Source organism: Cajanus cajan, chromosome 10 (assembly GCF_000230855.2).
Source record: "Cajanus cajan strain Asha chromosome 10, NIPB_CcT2T_4, whole genome shotgun sequence".
Taxonomy (NCBI): Eukaryota; Viridiplantae; Streptophyta; class Magnoliopsida; order Fabales; family Fabaceae; genus Cajanus; species Cajanus cajan.
The window spans coordinates 40750197-40765984 of record NC_138526.1 but is presented as its reverse complement, the minus strand read 5'-3'; the positions used below and the strand labels follow the sequence as shown (position 1 = coordinate 40765984).

General features: G+C 28.5%; 2 long non-coding RNA genes across 2 annotated transcripts; both read right to left on the bottom strand.

Annotated features, from left to right (window-relative positions):
- Positions 1-5971: 5971 nt before the first annotated feature.
- LOC145952852 (uncharacterized) lies at positions 5972-7341 on the bottom strand. The gene is made up of 2 exons (XR_014430339.1): positions 7159-7341; positions 5972-6582 (listed from the first exon to the last, which is right to left on the bottom strand). It is a non-coding gene; the product is annotated as an uncharacterized LOC145952852 (long non-coding RNA).
- A 3155-nt stretch (positions 7342-10496) lies between these two features.
- On the bottom strand, positions 10497-13601 carry LOC109817454 (uncharacterized). The gene is made up of 2 exons (XR_002241351.3): positions 11737-13601; positions 10497-10771 (listed from the first exon to the last, which is right to left on the bottom strand). It is a non-coding gene; the product is annotated as an uncharacterized LOC109817454 (long non-coding RNA).
- Positions 13602-15788: the final 2187 nt, after the last annotated feature.

The following is a 15788-nucleotide window of genomic DNA, read 5'->3' as shown; positions in this document are numbered from 1 at the left end:
TTATGTATAACTTTTAAAGGCATAAATATATATGATAACTATTTTTTTACAAGCTTTTATATCTACGATTATAATTATATATGAAAATAAATTAGGTCTGACTAGATTTTATTATAATTTAGTAGGTTTGAACCTAACTTTCTTTAAAAATATATATCCTAAGTATGACTTATTTATCTATCCTAAGTATGACTTATTTATCTATCATAGACAATTTTTTTAAATGTTTGGGTAGAACTATAATCCTAAAGACATACTTTATAATAATTTAATACTATTAAAAATATAAAAATAAATATGTTAAATTTTATAAAAATCAAGTTTAATTTATTTATGATATAAACATGTTTTTAATATATAATATATATTTTTAGATGATAATTTATTTTAAAATATATTTTATAATAAAAATTCCAAATGGAACATAAATCTTTCAATTTTTCTTATTTTAATTTTTTAATCAACGTATACAATAAATAGAAAGCACAAAAGGTAAACATATATACTGCAAATTTTATTTTATCAAAATTTGAGTTTTTTAATATATTACATTATATATATGAGTATTAATATATATATATATGTATATATATATATATATATATATATATATATTATGATTAAACTTTTTTAAAAAGTTGATTCGTTATTGGAGTATTTTTTATTACATAAAAGAATTAATCTCTTTTAAAAGTTTAACAGATATTAAATAAATAAACATTTTCTCCGAATTTATATTTTATACATATGATAATTTAAATATATATTTATTTTATTATAATATATTTTTATTTTTTAAAATAAAAAATTATGTATGTGTCAAATAGTAGTGGGGGTAAGTGCCCCCACAGTCCAAAACGTGGATCTGCCCCTACTAGTAGACATTATACCCTTCACAACCATCATCAAAAGTCATCAATATATATATAACATATTCATAGCCTACTTTGGGCTTCATTAGGCCGCGTTCGACTCTAAGTCACAACAAAGAGCACATAAAATTTTCATGCCCGACCTAATTATAATTACGTTGAACGCTAATGAACCATGCATAGAGAGCACATAACTCTTTCATGTTGCACCTGGCGCTAATGAACCAATTAGAGCACACAACATATTCATGTCTGGCGTGATACGTCCCACGCCTGATGTAACCCTATCTGGGCTTCACATTCATCAGTATGAATGCAAGCCCGATGCCAAGGACTCAAGCCTAGCGCCCAACGCATGCATTTTCCAGAAACTTAGCATTGACAAACCATCACCAACATTTATAATCAAACATATATACAAACATCATTTTATCAATCCATTTGGTCAAAAACACTTATTTTTACCCAAGAACACATTATATAGTCTTAATTCAAGAATTTACATACCAATTAACAATAATCAGATCACTCAAAAACCTTAACCCATAGAGACATTTCAGTGAATTCAGTTATCATTTAGATCATCAATTTTAACAAACAATACAAGAAACACAACCCTAAACCAATACAAAGCCTAATTGAATCGTGGGTTACAACATCAGAACAAAAATTGGGAAATCTTAGAAATCTAGGGATTGCTCCTGTTACCCATCCTCTATTGTAATCCCACACATGAATATTAGCTCATTTCCCTCCCCATACCTTATTGTACGTGATGATCTGAACAATTTGATGCAGTTTGAGACTATATGAGTACTTCTCCTTATTTGAGTACTTCTTCCTCTTCCCTCTCAGCCCTTCTAAAAATGTCAAATGAGACAAGTCAGGATAATTTTGCGTAACCCATCTCCTAAAAATTCACTAAACCGAGTCAACCTAGCCCATTTCCCCTTATCCCATTAAATTAAATAAATTAATATAATAAAATTGTTTTCCACATGTAAAAATAAATATTAATTTTGACCATAATGTAACAATATTTTAATAATATTATTATTTTATAAAATAGGATGTTACATGTGACCTATTAGTAAAATGTCCAACTAATTAACCTCACATATTTGAATTTAAAAAATTACTTAGAATATTTTATTCCTAAATTAATTAATTAAATAATCTTTTATTAATCTATTTGAAAAAGTGGGAGGTTACATGTTTTGCTTGATCACCTATTTCCCGATCTAATAAATTTAATTGAGGTTAAAAAATTCTTTTGAAATTAAGATCTTAAAAATAACACTAATAATGCTTATTACTAGAAATATGACAAGTATTATTAGTTAATGTTGTAGTTTTAAACATATAATTTTAATGCGGCTTGCTTAATAAAAAAAACACATAATAAAACTAAAATATGCTACTATAATAAAACTAAAAAATAAAAATATTGTTTGGAAAAAAAACCCTAATTATTTGGTTTCCTATCATATAGATAGAGATAGCATAATAATAATAAAATATACTACTATAATAAAATAAAGTAAACAATAAAAAATAAAATATTTTATTTTTCATTCATGTTTTTATGTGCATGTTTTGTCTTTTATTTATCATGTATATTAATTCTTTTCTTTTCTTTTCTTATTTGTATATATAATAAATGTTATCTTTTTCAACTTTCATTCAGCACGCACTTGGTTTTGTGTCATCTCTTCCGGACTTGCGATTTTTTTAATGAAAATTTGGATCGGATATGATAAGCACGCGGCCGAACACACAATTATTATATTTTGTCTCTTAATTTAAAATCTTAATTATACATTTTAATTCCTATCACGATTGTATAATTTTTTATATAATTTTTAACTTATTTAAATTACATATATTATATTTTTCATTTATTATATTAAATGATATATATATATATATATATATATATATATATATTAATACCAGTAACTTAAATAGGTAAAAATAATTTATATGATAATAATGTTTGAAAGACTAAAATCATTTAATTTTGATACTTTAACAATTAAAATTTTTCAATTAAAAATTGAGGGACCAAAATTTACGATTACAATATTTAAAAAAACTAAAATTATTTAATTAAAATTTGTAAGATTAAAATCGTATAATTATTATATACTTAAGAGATAAAAATATAATTAAATTTAATTTAAATTAAGGAGTGAATTAGGCTCTGTGAATTCTTGTCTATTTTAAAAGGGACACGAGTTTGAGATAGTATATAATTCTAAATATATTTAAAATAATTTGTATGATATATTTTTTTATTACGTAAATTAATTTACAGATGACATTTTATTGATCCTATAATTTTAAAAGAGGCATATAATTAAGTTATGATTTGGTGATCTTAACTTTGTTTTAAATAATATTTTGTTTTGTCGTGATTTATTTATTTTATGCTAAAAGGGTTAATTTAGACGAGGTGCCAATAATGGATGCAGAACACCACTTTCTACATTTTTTATGACACATAACTTAGGTAAATCTTGGATTTCGGGGAATTATCTAGTACTTTGTAATTGATAGATCTAATGCATGGTGAATTATACTACGGGCCGGGAATAGATATATTTTTAATTAATATTTAGATTATTTTTTATAAGACTATTTTTATGAAAATATATTTTTATTAAGAATTATATTTATGTTATTTATTAAAAGGAGGAGATATGTTTAATTATTTTTATTATTTTGTGAGAATAAAAGGAGGGACGTAATGATCTTTTGCTAAATATTATTATTATTGTTATTATTATTATTATTATTATTATTATTTATTTTTATTATTTTTAGGAAAGGAGGTTGCCGAGAGTTATTTTCACGTTTCTCACTTTCTTCTTTTTCTACGCGTTGTGCTCTGAAGACTCAAGAGAAGCATGAGGAGGAGGTCACTGGGGAACCGTACTTCTACTCATCAAGGTAAGGGGGAGTGAGAGACCTCACTTGAGGGTGCGAGAATATATGTTGGGTAGTCATATTGACCCTTAATCCTTTGCCTAATGTATGCTTATGGAAACAAGCACCTTATGAACATTTTCTATTTTACTTTTTGACTATTTTGTTGCATTCCTTATATGATTCTGAGTACACTACTAGAAAAATACTATTTAACATCGCTATATTTATATCGGTTCCAATAGAAACAATGTAAATAAGAAATGTGGTGGCAATTTTGTAAATAAATAGAAGATGTAAGCATATTTACATCGATTTTGTGGAGAACCGATGTAGAAGTGAAGGCAAATTTGCACGACACTCACGAAAACCCTAATTGTTAGTGTTCCAAATCCACAAACAGTCTCAGAGGGGCTCTCCAAAATGTTGTGGTGCTCCAACACCATCTCTTCCCCTACTTCATCTCTTCCCCTACTTCATCTCTTCCAGAAATCAACGCCATCCCCTTTACTACTTCATGCTCGTCGCCGTCGAGGCCGATAGCCTCCTCTACAGCCTCATCCTCCTCCTCTCCATTCCCTTCGTCATCGTCGCCTACCTCTTTGTCTCTGAAGCCCAACACTCTGGTGCGGCGACGCGTGGCAGGCAAGTTGGGTCTGGTTCCCTCCACTGTGGGCGGCACCACCATAAGGGAGTGGGCGCTCCTCATAGTGTCCGATGCAATGCTCGCCCAAACCCTAAGGGGATGCTGGCATGTGCTATTTTCCAACGTCCAGGTCATGATCCTGTCCCTACTGAGCCTGCACCTGATAGGGCCGCGCAACTTCACCAACGCGGTGGCAGCATTGGCTATGGTGGCCTCGGTGTCCGTGGTTACGCTCCCAGAGCGGAGCCACTTGGTGATTAAGCAGCTTGTGTTTGGATAGTTGGTGAATGTGTTCGTTGCTTAGGACTTGGTCCAACACCTTCTCAACTATGGGGCAGTAAATCTTCCATTGGAAATATTCTTGGTAGTAATACATTTAATGGGATAATACAAAAGTTAGAGCAAGAGGTGAGAGAGTTAAAGAAGTCAAAGGAAAAACAAGATGAAGAGATGCATTTGATGAAACACATTCAAGATAAGTTAGCATCGCAATTATCTTCCATGACCCAAGTGTTTTATAAACATTTTCCCACAGAGTTACCTTTGGCTCTAAACTTTGGGAGTTCATTCGAACAGGTAATATTATAAATGTAAATGTGTTATTTATTTTATTGGTTTTTTATCAGGTCCTAGGTATTAATAATGGTTTTGAGCAGGAATATAAAGTTGAAAAAATTGCAACTCCTTATAGTAATATGTTTGAGGCAAGTGGTTCAATCAAGCGTGAGGTATGCTCCATTTCCTTATGTTTAAAACTTTGGAACCTGTATCATTGTGTGTTCTGGACCTATTTCTTATACCTCCACTATTTCATTCTCTATCACATTTCATTTCAATTTTACTTCTTCATTTAATCACTCAAATTGTGAATTATAAAAATAAATCTGCATTATTTAAAAACATTGTATCTACAACTTATTGTTGTCTCACATTAATAGCAGTAAATTCAACATTAGCAGATTCATTATCTTTTGCTTCATGCGTAGATTTTTGTATATTTCTAAACCTTTAGTGGTAGTGTTGTTTGCAGATTCATATTTTTAAATTATGTCTCTAAATGAGTTGCACCTCATTGCTATCATGATTCTTGAGCTTAATTTTGCTGTAAATATAAACTTGATTTTCCTGTAAATTATGTTAGCAATTATGTCTTTTTAACTAGAATTCCACATTAGGTGTAGTGTTGTTTCTATAGTTTGCTCAATTACAACATTTTTCATATGATTGAAGTTTAAGGCAACTCCTGATTAAGTTCAATATGAATGTAGAACCATTTAGATAAAGCTTTTGAAAAAAATGCCCCTGTTAAAAAGATAATTGATTTGGGTACTCCTTCAAGTGGCTCTCCATCAACTATAGATGCATATGAGAGGATGTTTTCAACCATTCCAAAGTGTGCAAGATTTGGAAAGCTTTTCAAGGTTCTTTCACTTTATTCTCCTTTGAAAATTTATATTTAAGGTTATGTTATTAACACTATATGTTTGTGTAAATTTTTAAGAATGTGGACCTTAGAACCTGTGAAGAGAAGAAAAATATAGATTGTGTTGATGATGGAATTCAGCCAATAGGTATTACTCATTAAAAGACAATATCCTAAGTTGTTTTTGTAAATGAAAAGTTGATAAATGTATACATGATTATTGTTATATTTAATAATGAGTTTTGTCTTTTTTAATAAGCAGAGACAAATCAAAAGAGTATGACTAAAGATGGTGACATCACTTCCTTGCTAAAGCTTCTTAGGAAAAATAATGATGAAGATGCTCGAAAACTAGCGGCAAAGACTTTGTTTGATAGGCAAATGTTGGAGGATTACTTCATTGGATAAACCTTTCTTATAATGATGAGGCTCTTAAATATTGTAGAAGTTGGAAAATGCATTTGTGTTTCTCTTTTCCTCCTTTTTTTTTCGAGTCCCTTGTTATACTGCTGTACTTATAGTGAATAATAGTATTTTGGTTATATCAGTTGATTGGTTTTGAATGAATGATCGATAGTTGTAATACAGATAATGTCACAACTTGAAGTTTACCATCAGCTATATATTGTCTTGCCTATGATTGATATAATTGTGAAGTACATGTATGTGAATCTGATATGGCTCACTTTGTCAACTGCCTCCTGCAAGCCAATCTAGAAAAGAAAATGATTTAAGGTTTCATTGGCAATAAATAAAAGCCGCAAAAGGAGTGGGAAAGAAACACTTTTATAAAATAATTTTTATGGCCTTTAAAATAGCCACTAGAATTGTCACTAAAAAATTTAAGTTTTTCCAACAATTAAGTGAATTTTTACCAGCATTTAATATAATTGCCGGTAATAGAATTAGCGACTTTGGATATACCAGCCATTATATAATTGCTGGTAAAAATAATAATGATCATTTATATGACCCCTAAAAGATAAAATAATTGCCACAAAAACTCAACTTTGGTGTAGTGATTCAAGATTAAAACAATACAATATTTTATACTAAAATTCAAACAAAGTCATAATACCTATGTGAATGCGCGTAAACATAAAATATGAGAAAATTGACTATTCACTAAGACTGTAAAATTATTTTACGCGATTATTCGATTAACTACGGATTCTTTATGAACTTATCAATTAATTATTCGATTACAGTTATTACTTTGAAATCTTGTACCAATAATTTGATATGAATTGATAGTGTAAAATATGGATGCATGGTTATCAGAGTAATACCAAAGATTCTGAATCATATTGAAGGAAAATATCCTCCCAAATGTTTGGAGGAAAATCTGCCCGAGGTCGTGCGATGTCAGGTACTTCAATCTGGGTGGAAGCTGCAAGTGCCATCTTAATTACTACCTTTCAACAGGTTTCTTCTAAGGAAAAAGGCTTTGTTTTGTATGCGATTTTGTGCCAAATAAGAGTGTTTTGTTGGGACTATAAATACATGCTTGGACACATATCTGTTCATTGGGTCGTGTGAATTGCAATTAAAATAATAAGTAATTAAACGAGCATAAGATAAACAAGTTGATTTTGGATAAGGCATGCAAATCTTCTGGGAAAATCAATACTCTTTAAAACATTTTTTTTTCTTATCAACATGAACTTTTTTTTTAAAAAGTAATATTTACAACCAACTAATACAATATTATTTTGGATAAGGCATGCAAATCTTCTGGGAAAATCAACACTCTTCAAAATATTATTATTTTTTCTTATCAACATGAACTTTAAAAAAAAAAAAAATATATTTACAACCAATTCAATATTTAACATTAACCTGTCCTCTTACTCAAAGACACAAATAGCTTTCGGCGGAATCAAGAGCCAAAAATGGAAAAGTATAAAATAATTTTATGATGCTCTCTCAATAATTTTGATCGTCGTGTTTTTCGTAAACATGTTAATTATATTATATATTTTGATTGAACATTTTCAAAAGGTGAAAATGTTCACATCTGCTCCCGGTCTTGTCAATGACTAAACGGGTCGAGATAGTCATAGTAGAACACAAGTTAGTAAAAAAATAATGATGACCCTTGTTAACCCGTTCTAACCTAGACTAATTCATTAAAGAGTGACTCCTCATTCTCGGTCACCGAACGGACCAAGAAATCCTACATTAATAAGACCTAAAAGTACATCCAAGATTAATATAAGTGAATATTAAGGATTAATTAATCACGAATGAGCATATTACTAGTGTACATGTAAACAGATACACTTTCTATTAAAATAATTAAGCGTGGCTATAGAAGTATATGGTGTGCCCAGCCAAAGATTAATTTTTTTTTTTTTACAAGAAACCACCCCTAATCTTAAAATAAAAGTGCCATCGGCTTCGCGTTAACATGATACCCATCGAAACATAATCAATCCTATGAAAATCCTTGAAAACCCCTCACAATAGAGATACCATACAACCGAGACAAATACGGTTTGGGATAATCTTTTTCATAAGTATTTACAAGAATATATATATATATATATATATATATATATATATATTAGGAGAATAAATAAAATAATTAATATTTTCATAAATTAAAATTAATTTATGTATAAATTAATTTATAAATTTCTCTTACCATAACTGCTATAAAAACTTTTATCTGAAAAAGGTGAAGCTGAAAAACAAATAGACAAAAAATGCCAATTGTTGCAAGTGGCCTTGTGATGGCAACCAAATTAAAGAACCCATGAAGAAGCCTGGGTGCAAAATAAATCAGTACTCAACCCCATTAGCTTTATATAGTACTTCTGAGTTTTGATTCCTCCATTTCACTTTTAGCATGTTCTAGAAAATAGGTGGTAAATTCCCCTATGACTTCAACTTCACAGTATACAAGTTGTAGAAGCTGCAAAAGAGACGCAACAGTACTTCCATAATTCTAATTAATTCATTTAGAAAATATTTTTTAAAATAAATTAGTGATTATAAAAATAAATATTTTATTTTATGATTAAATATGTTTTTAGTTATTTTTTTTATAACTATTAGATAATCTTATCCAGGAGAGTACTGTGTGAGGTTGAACGTATAGGCAAATTAATCTTATTTGTACCAGAAATATATGTATATAGCATAGTATTGGAAATTTTGATTTATTTATTTTAAATAAAATTATTATGAGTACTCTTGGGACACATCTTGAATCTTTGAATGTATTCATATTGGTTACGTATCCAATACGGATAAAAAAATTGTATTGATGGATCAGAGTCTCTGGACATCCATCCTGCTTTTTTCTTCATATTGAAAAAAAAAAAGAATAATGTTATATATATAACATAAATTTTACAATAATTTGTATAACATCATTTTTGTGATTTCGCTCATTCACTTTATTTATTATGAAAAGAAATAGTATTAAGGATTAGGAGAAATATACACAAAAGTTGTAACAGTTCGGATACACTAAAATGAAAGGAGTCCAGAAATTGTACAAGTGTAAAATTGTATAGTTGAAGATGACTTAAAAGAAATAATTTGTACTACCTATACTAACAAGATGCATCTACTTTTTGATAGGTTATTCAATAAGAACTCCATAGTTAACCATTCTTGACTTAGAGTAATTTAGGAATGAGTGACCTTTTGGGAAGTTTTCCAGAAAGTGTGCAAGTGAGGACAAAACATATTGAAAAGTCTTGTATTGGTTTGTGGGGTCAATCGTTGATCCTAAAAGCAACCGAACATCTCAAAAACGATTATTCACGGAGGGTTCTAACCGATACAAGGTTTTGAACAATGAGGAGTTGTGTGAAGTGTTATCGTGCGAAGTGCTAGTGAGTGGAGCTATTGAAAGGTCAAATCTAAGGGGTGTTACAAAAGCAATGTAGGAGACTGGAGGGTTCTGACCGATGAAGGATTTTAACCAACGAGAAATTGTGTGAAGTGTTGTTGAGTAGAGCCACTAAGTGGTCAAATCTGAGAGATGTTACAGAAGTAATGTGGAGATTGAGATGCAAACGAAAGAATTACACTCTCATTTAGCAAAACCGATAAACGATCGACCTCATTTACATTCCATTTTCCATCTACATTCATTCAGCAAACACAGGCACACAAGACTTCCATTCTCTCACACTCACACTCCATAGTTTCTCTCAAACATTCTTTCATATGCCAACTCACTCAACCAACACTTCACACTATCATATTTTCAAATTCATAAACATAAAGCTACACACACATTCCTACCAAAGGAATAGAAATGACAAAGTAGGTCAACTACCTAAAACAAAGAGCGGGTTGACCCATAAAAAAATGAATAGATCAGATTGGCCCGCAAAAAAAGGATTGAAAAATCTAACTCATTTCACATAGCGATGAGTTGGCAGGTTGGTGGGTTGACTCACTTTAATGAGTTGGTGGGTTGACAACTTGATCCACCTTCAACACACCCACATTTTTTTTAAAATCTCAATTGAAATACTTTAATATACGTTATTACTCCTGTAACGCCCAAATTCTAATACCCAATTTATATAATAAAAATTATAAAATTTTAAAATATTTCTGCAATTATATCATTAACAATATCTATATATTTATTTAATAAAAATGAAAGTAAAGAAAAGATTATTTTGTGAATTTAATACATGACATATCGTTCTAAAATATTTAGAATAACGTATTAATTTACACATTATTCCTCTTCCTTACCCTTTCAATACAATATTTATATTCATAATGGAAAGAAAATTTCAATTAAAATAATATGATTGACAAGTAAAGTTATAACAAATCCATCAAATAGCCTCCATATTCCGATTTCCTTCCAAGTAGGACAGCAATAACAACAACAGCAAAATGATCTGGAATCTCAAGTTGATCCATCTATTTTATAATATATTTAATTTAAAAAAAAACAAAGAAAAGAAAGGAGTAAGAACGATATCCAATAAATAAAATAATTCAAAAGAATAAACAGAATTATTTATAAACAAAATTAAATATAAATATATATACCGATCAAATATTAGTTTTTGGTGATACAATAAAATTTGAATTATACTTGTAGTGACTAGTCAGGATAAATGAGCATCATTATAACAGCAACCAACAAAAGGATATTTCACCTTCATTTCTTACTCATTTAAATCCCCAAGGTTAAACCTCCAGCTACAAATAATTCAAACTTTATCGTCTATGGCCATAGAGTATTATTTATCTTTAAAATGAGTCAAAAACATTTTAACAAATTATATTAATCATAAAAAATTACTCAAAATAGATTTAAGAATTTATCATTATTTAAGCTTTAATTAAATAACACAAATTTAAATAAAATATATTAAGAGCACTAATTAATTAAATGACAATGAGAATTATTATAAAATAATTAAACAATATAAAATGTGAATATATTAATAATTATCATGGATAAGAATAATCATAGAATAAGTAATAGTAATTAAAGGTTAAACAAATATATGAGGTTAGAAACACCCCACTAAATAATAAAAATAACATAAATAAATAAACATAATAATTAAAAGTTAAGTAGTTAGATGAGGCTAGGAACACCTCACTGAATAAATATAACAATAACATAAATAAACATTGTAATTAAAAGTTAAGTAGTTAAATGAGGTTAAGAACACCTCACTGAATAAATATATAAATATAGTGAAGTTAGAAGCACCTCACTGAATAAATATATAAATATAGTGAAGTTAGAAGCACCTCACTGAATAAATATATAAATATAGTGAGGTTAGGGACACCCCACTAAAATAACATAAATAAATAAACATAGTAGTATATAAAATTTTAAAGAGATAAAGTTCTCCTCCCCTTACCTAGAAATACACACTTATCAGATTTTTATTATCATACGTTCTCTTCAATTTTTCCCGTTGCTGCATGTCTTAATGGGAGCCTATTTATAGGAAATGAAATCTCACTTACTACACAATTGTATCTTATCCCCTTACGTAATTGCTTACGCTAAAGCTATATGATTGCTATATAATTGCTTTGCCACGTATCACATTTCCTACGCACATAATTGCCAATTGCTATACATTCACAATTATTGCTTTGCCAATTGCATTCACATTGCTACTGCACTTAGAAGAGGCCATGTTAGGATTTGATTTGAATTCTGATTGAAGATTATTATTCATCAAAATAATATTATAAAATATTTTTCACATTTTTTTTTTAACTTTTAATAATCCCATACATAAAAAAATAACCCTTTTAATATTAATATTGAATAAAATTTGGGATGTTACAACTCCAACCTATAATTTTATTATTATTTATAAAATTGATTAGAGAGGTTATATTTTTTCATACAAAAGGCCAAATGAATTAATATATATTTCCTTTTAAAAAAAGATACTATACATAAAAATGTACTAGTAAAAAATACGTGATTAAAATAATATTCTTCTATTATATATAAAATAAGAATATTTATCTAGAAAGAGAAGCTAAGTTATAAAATTAAAACATTGAATCAACATAAATTTACTACAAATTTATCTTTTAAGAATCTAATACAACATGCAATCAAGAGTTTTAGATGTTACCGTAGTTTATTGTTTATAAATTTCTTTGATTTGACCTTGTTATTGAAGGGCATTTTTTTTAAGAATCCAATACAACATACAATCTTTGATTTTTTTTCTATGAAATGCTAATAAATTCAAATTGATCATTTAATCGCTCCAAGTTGGCCAATGTGTCGGAGATACTTTTACCCCGGTGCAACCCGAATTGACTTGGTGGATGATCCAACTGGGTCAATGCGTTTTTTTTTAGCAACATGACATTCGTGGCTCTTTTCCATAGTTTTAAGTCGGACCGGTTATCAAACTGGTTAGGATACTGGGTTAGTGAGTCAAAGATTGAATCGATGGATCACTGATTGAATTTTGTTATTTAAAAAAAAAAATATTCATGTTAAAATACTTATAAATTCATATCCTATTTTAAATTTTAATTTTCATCTTATTTAAAGTTATCTTTATTTTTACTTTGTATAAAGAAATGCATAAAAAAATTACATGTTAAACTATATACAAATTTAAAATATAAATAATATGTACATATATAATATACTTGCAATTGATATTACAAATTAATATATGTAATATCTACATAGATATTATATTATTAAATATATAATTTAAAATTAATAATATACTATAAAAGTTATTTAAGTTGCATATAGTATAAACAAATATATTAGAACAAGTGGTCATTGTTATGTTTGATAAGGTACAGTTATTTGCTCTTCCATGAGTATGATTCAATTTCCATTGTTATTTTTATCGTTTGTGGTCCCTTCAATTTATTTTTTGTGCTTGAACCGGTTTGACCCATCGATTCACTGGTTGAACCGAAAAATTGACCGATTCATTCCGATTAGAAACAGGTCGAATGCATAATCGATCCAATTCAAGGTTTGGACTGACTAGACCACACTGGTTCTTGGTATTGGTCGGTTTGAGTGAATTTTTAAAACATTACTCTCGTCGTCTGTCTCCTCCATTCGTCACTCTCCTTTGACTTACAGTTTTGACCACACCACACAACAGTTGTCATCTTTCCTCTCTTACAATCACGTACTCTAATAATTGCAGTGCAACCTTGCTGATGTGGCGTGTTGATCATCTCCTCACCGTACAATGACATAACCTTCAACATTTGTCATCGTTCATTGGGGATGACAAAATTACCCGTATCGACAAGTATCCATGGATAAAATTTGGCACGAATAATAAATGGGTAGTCTAAAAGGATATTCGTGGATAACAGATACATATATTTTTTTTATTCGTTTATAAATGAGGCGGGGGTGAATATGGTAGTATCCATACTCTCGAATACCTGCTATATAATATTAACTAAATATTCATATTTTTTTATCTTATATATTTTTATATTATTTTTAATATTTCAAAAAAATTATCATTAATTGCAAGTTCAAAAATTAATATCAATTGTTTATCTTTAATATTTCAATATACTTAACATAAAATATAAGTTTAAAATTATTTATAAATTTTTTTTAATTTTTAAAAAAATTCACAAGTATCCATAAATACCTGCAAATATTTAAAAAATTTATAGGTACCTACTTAACAGATACCTTAACAGGTATGAGGTAAATTTTTAACTTATGAGATGGGTACGGATACTTTACTCCCCGTCCCCACGAGATCTCATTGCCATTCCTATGATTCATCATCTGTATTCTCATCTTACAACAGCGTGGTTGTTATTTATTCATCACACAACAATGCGATGCGTGAGTTATTAACTATATTTTAATTTTTTTTATTCTGTCTATTGTTTGTTGGTTGGACTAAGTAAAGGTTATTTTATTACTACTTATTTGTATATGAGTTTTGAATTTTTTTAAATTTTATTTATTATGTTACTCAATCTAACTTTGATTTGATGAGTTTTACTAGAACAACGTCTTGCCATGGTGCACGTAGCAATCGCACTACTTTGTCATCCTGGAAGCAACATGGTTTCAAACGATTGTTTCCCTCATACTAAACCCTAAAAAGCTTGGCATCAATAAGATCCACCTTTTCAAGTTGTGGCATCGGATTTTTGCCACTCAGTATCTTCTCACTAAACTAGATCGATTGAGCAGAAGTCCGATCATATCAGGCTGCTTGATGGGGTGTGGTTGCACTATAGCGTTCGCCATAAGGGTGCCCATATGGATCATGTATTGTTCCTAAAATTTATATTACTTATACTATAACCGATACAAAATTATATTCCACATTTTATATAATTTTTGAATTCAAATAAAAGATACTATTTAGATTTTAAAAGATATTATTTATAATTAAAATATATTATATTTATTTTAGAGATTTTTTTTTTTTTTTTTAAGATTATGATTTTAGGTCAATAAATAAAAGTTATTAAGATAAGAAGAACTACGCTGTACGCAGGTCATATGACGAAATTAGGAATTGCCAAGTTTTATCAAAAATCTTGTATCAAGGATTTTCAAGTTTTATATGCAAAACTAGTGAGAGAAAAGTTTAAAAGTTTCATTCATATTTGTTGTGAGGAAAGAGTTTCAAAGTTTTACTTATAAAACTTGAAGAGAAAATTTTTAAATGCACATGTAATATATTTTGAGATAATAAATATCTTTGTAGATGTTAACACGAGAGATTAAATCACATTAAATAAATTTTGTTTGATCTTTTCTTATTTTTTTACAATGTTGATTCGTTTATGTTATCTCATTTTTATACATAATAATATAACTGATGTAGAAGATTATATTCTATGTGAATTTTAAGATTAATGTGAGATATGTTTTTGATTTGATATTTCTGATATCTACATCGCAGTATCGATGTAGCTAGAATTGTCTTTTAATTTATGTAAAAGTTTTGTTCTTACTTGTGATCATCTTTTGATAGCAATGGATTAGAATAATGTTGCTGCAAAAATTGAACAAAGTTTAGTAATTATTTGCAATTAAAATATGTAATATTTTAAAAAGCATAAGATATACACTTTGGATAAAACATAACTCAACTTGGGAGTATTTGGCCACCGAAAATAAACTATTCTGTGCAAATCGTCTTTGAAATCAATATTCTTCAAAACAATATTTAATATCAACATTAAGAATACAATATATACCAAATTATCATCAAATTAAAAATGCAATATTTAACATTTAACATCAACTTTAAGGATACAATATCTACCAAATTATCATCAAATTCAAAATGCAATATTTAACATTTAACATCAACTTTAAGAATAATATCTACCAAATTATCTTCAACTTCAAAATACAATATTTAACATCAACTTCAAAGATATTGTACCACCCCGATGTAGGACCGAGATC